Raw genomic sequence first — 7,648 nt, 5'->3', positions numbered from 1 at the left:
TTTGATTTTCGCTGTGGTTTCAATTTACAACCGATCGGACCTTGCTTTCGTAATAGGCCTCGTAAACTGTGAAAAATGCAGTAATAAGCGTCATCAACAACAAATAAAATACATAAATCTTCGAAAAGACAAAAAATAATGTCGTGTGAACTCATCTCCTATTAAAATGGATATATGTTATGTACACTAAATACTGTTGGAAAACGACTTGTCAACAAACGCTTTGTTAACACTATAACAACTTATATATTGTATGAGATCGATTATAATCCAGGAAACTCACATATGTCTCCTGAACTTTTAATAACGCCTCTGTGGAAATCTGCGCCTGTGATTGCAACCGTTGTTTTATTCCGTTATGCATTTTGGTGTCAGTATTAAAGCGCTGTGTATTGATAGAATGAGGTGGTAGTCGTTCGGTGGATGATCCAAAATATCCATCCAAAACCCCGTAGGAACTCTCGGGTACGACTGGCCGTTTGTGGACACGAGTTGTCGTGCAGGAAGAAACTTTTGCGCAAAGTTTTCTGTTACACTTGTTTTGCATGGCCCGACTTAATTTTATCAGTGTCTCACAATACCTCACTGACTGTTGTGCCACATTCGAGGAAATCAACGAGAATATATGCGATTGCAGTCTTTCTCGGCGTATTCCACTTATGAATTCTTCTCTGGTTATCAACTGAGTGGTAGCGACGTCTTGTCGCAACGTTTCTATGAGTTTCGTACCCATCACCTTCTGGCAAAGTCTTGCGACTGTATAGACATCATGAGCAAATATTACACCAACTCTCCTCAAAATACGTACTCTGGTTGTATTATGAAAAAAAAAGCAGCTTGCTTAGTATAAAATACATGCACCAGTTCCTTTTGCCATCCAGTCTCTAACTATCGTCCGAATCAGAAACTGGAAGAGGGTGAGTTTGTACAAATAAGTAAGAGAGGATGTGACTTGAAAAGGAAAGAGTCACACCAGCTCGGAGCCTTGCGTTCGCCACCCCGAAATTGCAAAAAGAGCTTGCAACCTCCTGATAACCCGAGAAGAATTCATCTATCAACAAGAATCATTCCCTTAGAGTGCCAAAATACAGTAGCGATGATCTTTCTTGCTGACAGCGTTTGCAAACACTTCCTTGGTTTTTTAGTAGAATTTTCGTGTCCCCATTCCATCGACTGCCTGTTTGTTTCACAGCTGACATGCTTCACTCAAGTCTCGGCGCAGTTATAATACGATGGATAACTTTTTTACCGTTTTTCTCGCAATTTTCGAAGTAGGCAGTGCTGCAGCCAGTCTCTGTCTCCTGTGGTCTTCCGTTAGGATTTTGGGAACCCACCTAGCACAGAATTTATGGTAACCAAGCATCTCCATCACAGTGACATGCACCGATCCGTAAAATTTGGGAAAAAATGTTGCGAAAGTTCCGTAATCGCGAAACGACGATTTTCACGAATTTTGTCTTTCATTTGCATCAGCAGTTCGTAAGTCACAAGGCTACGTCTACCACTGTGGTCCCCCTCGTGAACATTGGTAAGGACATTTTTAAAATCAGTGCACCACTGCCTCAGTCGGCTTCCACTCATTATTCCTCTTCCGTACACATCACAAAGTTCGCGATAAATTTTGTTTGAAACTTCCTGGCAGATTAAAACTATGTGCCGGACCGAGACTCGAACCCGCGATTCGCGGGCAAGTGCTCTACCATCTGAGCTACCCAAGCACGACTCACGCCCCGTCCTCACAGCTTCACTTCTGCCAGTACCTCGTCTCCTACTTTCCAGACTTTACAGAAGCTCTCCTGCCAACCTTGCAGAACTAGCACTCCTGAAAGAAAGGATATTGCGGAGACATGGCTTAGCCACAGCCTGGGGGATGTTTCCAGAATGAGATTTTCAATCTGCAGCGGAGTGCGCGCTGATATGAAACTTCCTGGCAGATTAAAACTGTGTGCCGGACGAGGTACTGGCAGAAGCACACCTGTGAGGACGAGGCGGGAGTGGTGCTTCGGTAGCTGAGTTGATAGAGCACTTGCCCGAGGAAAGCAAAGGTCCTGAGTTCGAGTCTCAGTCCGGCACACAGTTTTAATCTGCCAGGAAGTTTCATATCAGCGCGCACTCCGCTGCAGATTGAAAATCTCATTCTGGAATTTTGTTTGGATTGCAGGTTTTCGCCAGCAAAAACCTACTCACAGAACGCATTTCACAAGGGGTGAGATTTTCCATTGTAGAGTACATTTTAAAACGTCACAGAAAGCAAAATAGCAGGTACACAGACCACACGCTACCACAGGCCGATGCGTACTGAGTGTAGAAACGCTAAGGCACCAATATGGCGGGCGTAGACTCGCCCATCGCGGCTATAGACCAAAACGTCTGTTATTTTCTGAATAGTAACTTGTATTACGATCCTGACGTCAACGGGATGCTAAGGCGTTTAACAATAAAGATTGTTTCAAGTATTCACATAAATTTCTTAATGGCTAAACCGGTTCCAACTGACTAGTCATATTTTCTTCTTCTGCAGTGATCAAACGGAGAATTCGTTGACAGCAGTTAAGTTGCCGGAAGAACTCCACTTTTAACATCTTTCTGATTTCTTCTACTTTTTCCGTAGGTCTTACATCTCACATGTTTCGTAATTTATTCTGTGTACCTTACTCGTGATCTCCCTTTAGCTCTCTTTCCATTAAGACTTACCTTTATAATTGCATTCAAGAGTCCCTCACGTCTCATCAGATGCACAATAAACAATGTTCTTCTTTTGGTAACTGACTTTCACAGGCTTGTGTTTTCACCCACAGTTTTAAGGACCTGTTTGCTTTTAACTCTGTTAGTCTACTTTATTTTGAGTAGGCGTCTATAACACCACATCTAGAAACAATTTAGTTTCTCCTCTCCCTCGGTCCCCAGTGTCCAAACATCTCCTTTGAAAACCTTTTTCTTATTTCAGTGTTGTTTCTTTTTGAAGGCAAGATCTTATTTTTCTTGTTAAAAGTATTTCGCGCTTAAGCACTTCTACTGCTGTCTTCTGTTTTGCTCTATTTGTTCTGAACTTATTTATGTTCATTTTACGTCCTTCCGCTATTACCTTACCCACTTCCATTAACTTGGCTACAGGATATTTATCATTTTCAGCTGTAATTGTTACACCTTCGGCGTATCTTAACGCATCCATTCTTTGGCCGTGTATTGGATAACATGTCAGACGGTCTGCTTCGTCGTTTTTAAGTGCGTCTTGTATACACTGGATAAAGGTGAGGGCGCCTTTTTATGTCTACACTTCTTGTTGGTTTCTTCCTTCCATTAACAACAGGTGTCTGATTTTTGTAATGGTATTCTACAATCTTTGTAAACTAGTCTTAGTTTTTACAAGACCTCAAACATGTTTCCCCTTGTTTTCCTTTCCTGCCGTTTCCCTACAGCAAATTTCAACTCTAGTGTTGCTTCTCTGAATCCTCTGTTTACCCGAAATTCAAGCTGATCTTCAGGTTTCTGCTCTATGCGGTTAAGGACACCTGAGGTTGTTGTTTTGGTTACATGAACAATTATACTACTGTAATAACATTTCATGGAGTTTGTCTTCTTTGAGGATGGGTGTCGTAACATTTCTTGTCATAATATGTAGGCGGTTTTCTCTTTTTATACGTATTGTACTCAAGATTATAAATTTCATTTATTGATTTGAATTCGTCCTGATATGCAAGTTTAGCTGGAATGTTGCCTGTACCAAGAGCTTTGCTGTTTTTCAGTTTTGCGGGCTGAAAACTATGTTCCCATCGCATCCAGAGATAGCATGACTTATAGGATAGGAAAGCGCATGTACAGGAATATGTCGGAATAACGCATTGCAGTTTCAGGCTTGTGATAGCAAGATTACCGCACAGTAATAGGAGAAAATAGTTGCCCTGACAGTGATCCGCGAACTGTGAAGTTCGTGCAGTTATTCGCCAATTGAGCCAAGTGTATGGACACGGCATTGTGAGCGACAGTATGGTGAGACGATGGTGCAGACAATTCGCTGAAGGACGAACCTATATTCAGGACGAAGACCGGAGTGACCTACCGTCCCTGGGCACACAAGAACTGATGGAAAACGTGTGGTAAGCAGTTTCGCAGAACTTGCGCTATACAATTTCATAATTCTCTCATCCATTCCCCCAGATGTGTCCTTCCCTGTTTGGTTTTCGCAGACTGTGTGCAGGATGGCTGCCAAGGCAACCGACAGATGAACACAAAACCAAATGTCTGATCGCAGAATTGGCATTCCTACAGCGGTCCGCAGAGAAAGATGACGAGTTTCTCGACCGTGTTCTCACTGGGATGAAGCAAGAGTGTAGCATGCCACACCAGTAATAAAACAACAATCCATGCATTGACGGAATGGTTCACCTCTGAAGACTAAATTCAAGCAGGCAGTCACTCAAAAAAAGAAAATCATGTGCACTGTCTTCTGGGATCGATGTGGTTTGGCGGTGTGCGAGTATTTACCACGATTTACCGCGAGGGGAGACCGTAAATGATTATCGGTATTGTCAGACGTTGAAAAATCGGGCGAGGACGATCCAGAACAAGAGACGGGGATGTTGAAAAGATGCGTTACTTCTCCCCAAGTGGTTTTCATCTCTTCCGTCTCACGAAGCGTTTTCTTGCAGGAAAACGTTTCCACAACGGCGATGAAATGCAGACCGTAGTGACTTCGTGGCTCCGGACCTTTGACGGCAGACTCACATGACAAGGACGTACAGTTGCTGGTGCAGCGTTGCAGTAAATGATCATCAATGATTGTGACGATGTCGAGAAGTAGCCAGTGAATCTGTGTAAGTATTCTACTAAATATTTCGTACTTAGTGATGTTTTGTCTTCTTTATCCGTCATGGGAACACAATTTCTCGATAGACCTCGTGGGTTAACGCAGCGTACTTGCATCTACTTCTATTTATCGCTGAATAATATCCCTCGGGCAGTTCTTCTCCGTTGTACAGTTTTACTGTGTACTGTTTCCATCTTTTTGCCAATTTGTCTTCGTTATCAGTAGCTAGTTAAAAAATAGGAAACGTTATGAAAGTATGAGGATTGAATGAAAAGTTATGCCTTCAACTTCGTTAATTGGGTTTGGATGGGAATATTTTAATAAATTAGACGCAGAAATAATCCTTAGAATGTGATCTTTAATTACCAATATTCACTTTTCCACATAATCACCAGCCAGTCGGGTACATTTCTGCCAACGATGAACAAGTTTTCTGAAGCCGTCACGGAAGAAGTCGACACTCTGTTTCCGCAACCACAGTTTCACACAACGTCTTCATGAGAAGCATTATGATGTCTCCGCAGATCACCTTTCACTATCGGGAATAGATTGAAGTCAGACGGTGCTAAAACCGGACTGTATGGAGGATGCCTTATGGTGGTGAGATTCAGTCTCTGAAGTTCTACTGTGGTGACACGTGAAGTGTGTGATTTGGCATTGTCATGCTGCAGGAAAACATTTCCCTTTTCCTTTCGGATCCTTGTTAGACGACGTTTCAGACTTCGCAGAGTTGTGATGTAACCCTCCCGGGCTCTCCCGTCGGAGGATCGAGTCCTCCATCGGGCATGGGTGTGTGTTTCGCTCTTAGCATAGGTTAGTTTAAGCTAGTTTAATTAGTGTGTAAGTCCAAGGACCCATGACCTCTGCAGTTTGGTCCTTAAGCACTCACATATATTTGAACATTTTTTTGTAACCCTCCGAATTTATTGTTGTTCCACGATCAAGGAAATGAACATGGGTAACATCATCTGAATCCCAGAACACTGTGGCCACGATTTTCCGGTTGAGGGCTGCGTCTGGAATTTCTTTTTCTGGGGCGAGGCTTTGTGTCGATATTCCACAGACTGACGGTTTGCCTCCGGGTCGTAATGGTGTATCCACGTAATGGTGCATCACAATTGAATGGAGAAAGGCGTCACCTTCATTCTGGTAAAGCGAGAGGAGTGTCTGGAAAATTTCAACTCTGTGCACTTTTACAGGAGTCAGCATCCGGGGTACCTACCGTGCACAGATCTTCCGATAGCCAAGCAAAGCAATAATGTGACCCACACTTTCTTGTGAAATGTCGATTTTGTTTGCAATCTCTGAGTGATAAGACGATAGTCCTGAATCAATCTGTCAACATTTTGCTTGTGAAACTCGGTGGTTGCAGTCACAGGATGTCCAACTATTTGTTTGTCGCGCAGGTCAGATGTTCCCGGCTCACAATCTTCAACCTTACTCGCCCAACGACGCACAGTACTCACATCAGCACAATCACCATAAACTGCTTTCATTCTCTCATGAACCTCCTTTGGGGTGACACCTTCTGCTGTCAAGAATTCAATGACTGAACGTTGCTTAAATCGCATTGGCCGACTGTCTGCGCAGGGTTCCATACTTTACACTGTAACAACACAACCGTTCAGTGCTAAGTTTTCCCGCCAACTGGAGCTGTAGAGAAGAGACTACGGAACAAGCCAGTACCTGTCGCACACCAATGCTGCCAACTGTTGAAGAGTTGCGTGGGTAGAGGCATTACTTTTCAGTCAACCCTCGAATACGCATGAAGTAATCACACTGATTAACCAAATATGTAAACTATATAGAACATACGAGGGTCACTCCAAAAGGAATGCACACTATTTTTGTAAAAATACAGTTTTCATTCTGCATGTGTGAAAGTTTTGCAGTGTCTAGATACATCCTTCCCGCCGTCACACCATGTCTTCAAGATGGCTGCTACACTTGACGTTCGTCAGAAGCAACGTGCTGTCATAGAATTCCTGTGCTGTGAAAACGAGACAGTGGGAAACATCGACAAGAAGCTAAAAAAGGTGTGTGGAGATGCTGCTGTCGATCGCAGTACAGTTGGTCGGTGGGCAAGCAGGTCACGTGATGAAAGCGGGCACGGCAATATTGAGGATTGACCTCGCAGCGGCAGGCCTCGTACTGCACACACTCCAGACAATGTGCAGAGAGTTAACGAATTGGTGACTGCTGACAGACGTATCACAGTGAACGAATTGTCACGCTACGCTGGGACAGGTGAAGGAAGTGTTTGCAGGATACTGAAAAGTGTTGGCGTTAAAAAAGGTTTGTGCCAGGTGGGTTCCCAGGATGTTGACAGTGGCTCACAAAGAAACAAGAAAAACGGTATGCAGCGAACTGACCTGGCTCCATGTGACTATCATCTCTTTGGGAAACTGAAAGACTCTCTTCGTGGAACAAGATTTGAAGATGATGACTCCCTTGTGCACGCTGCCAAACAGTGGTTCCAACAGGTTGGTCCACAATTTTACCGTGCGGGTATACAGGCGCTGGTTCCAAGACGGCGTAAGGCAATTGAGAGGGATGCAAATTATGTGGAGAAATAAAAATATTGTTCGTAAAGGATGTATCTACACACAGTAAAACTTTCAAACATGTAGAATAAAAGATGGATTTTTTAAAAAATAGTGTGCATTTCTTTTGGAGTGACCTCGCAAAAATGGTACCAAGATGCCATTAGAATTCTTGACTGATGGTTATTAGTAAACACTTTCGTGGCACTGCCACTAGATAACTGGTGGGACCAGTCACTGCGACTCCGAATATAACCAGACATCACCACAAGAACTATAACGGTTTAGTGTGTATGCA

Source organism: Schistocerca nitens, chromosome 1 (genome assembly GCF_023898315.1).
Source record: "Schistocerca nitens isolate TAMUIC-IGC-003100 chromosome 1, iqSchNite1.1, whole genome shotgun sequence".
In the NCBI taxonomy this organism is placed as follows: domain Eukaryota; kingdom Metazoa; phylum Arthropoda; class Insecta; order Orthoptera; family Acrididae; genus Schistocerca; species Schistocerca nitens.
Note: the sequence above shows the minus strand (reverse complement) of the source record.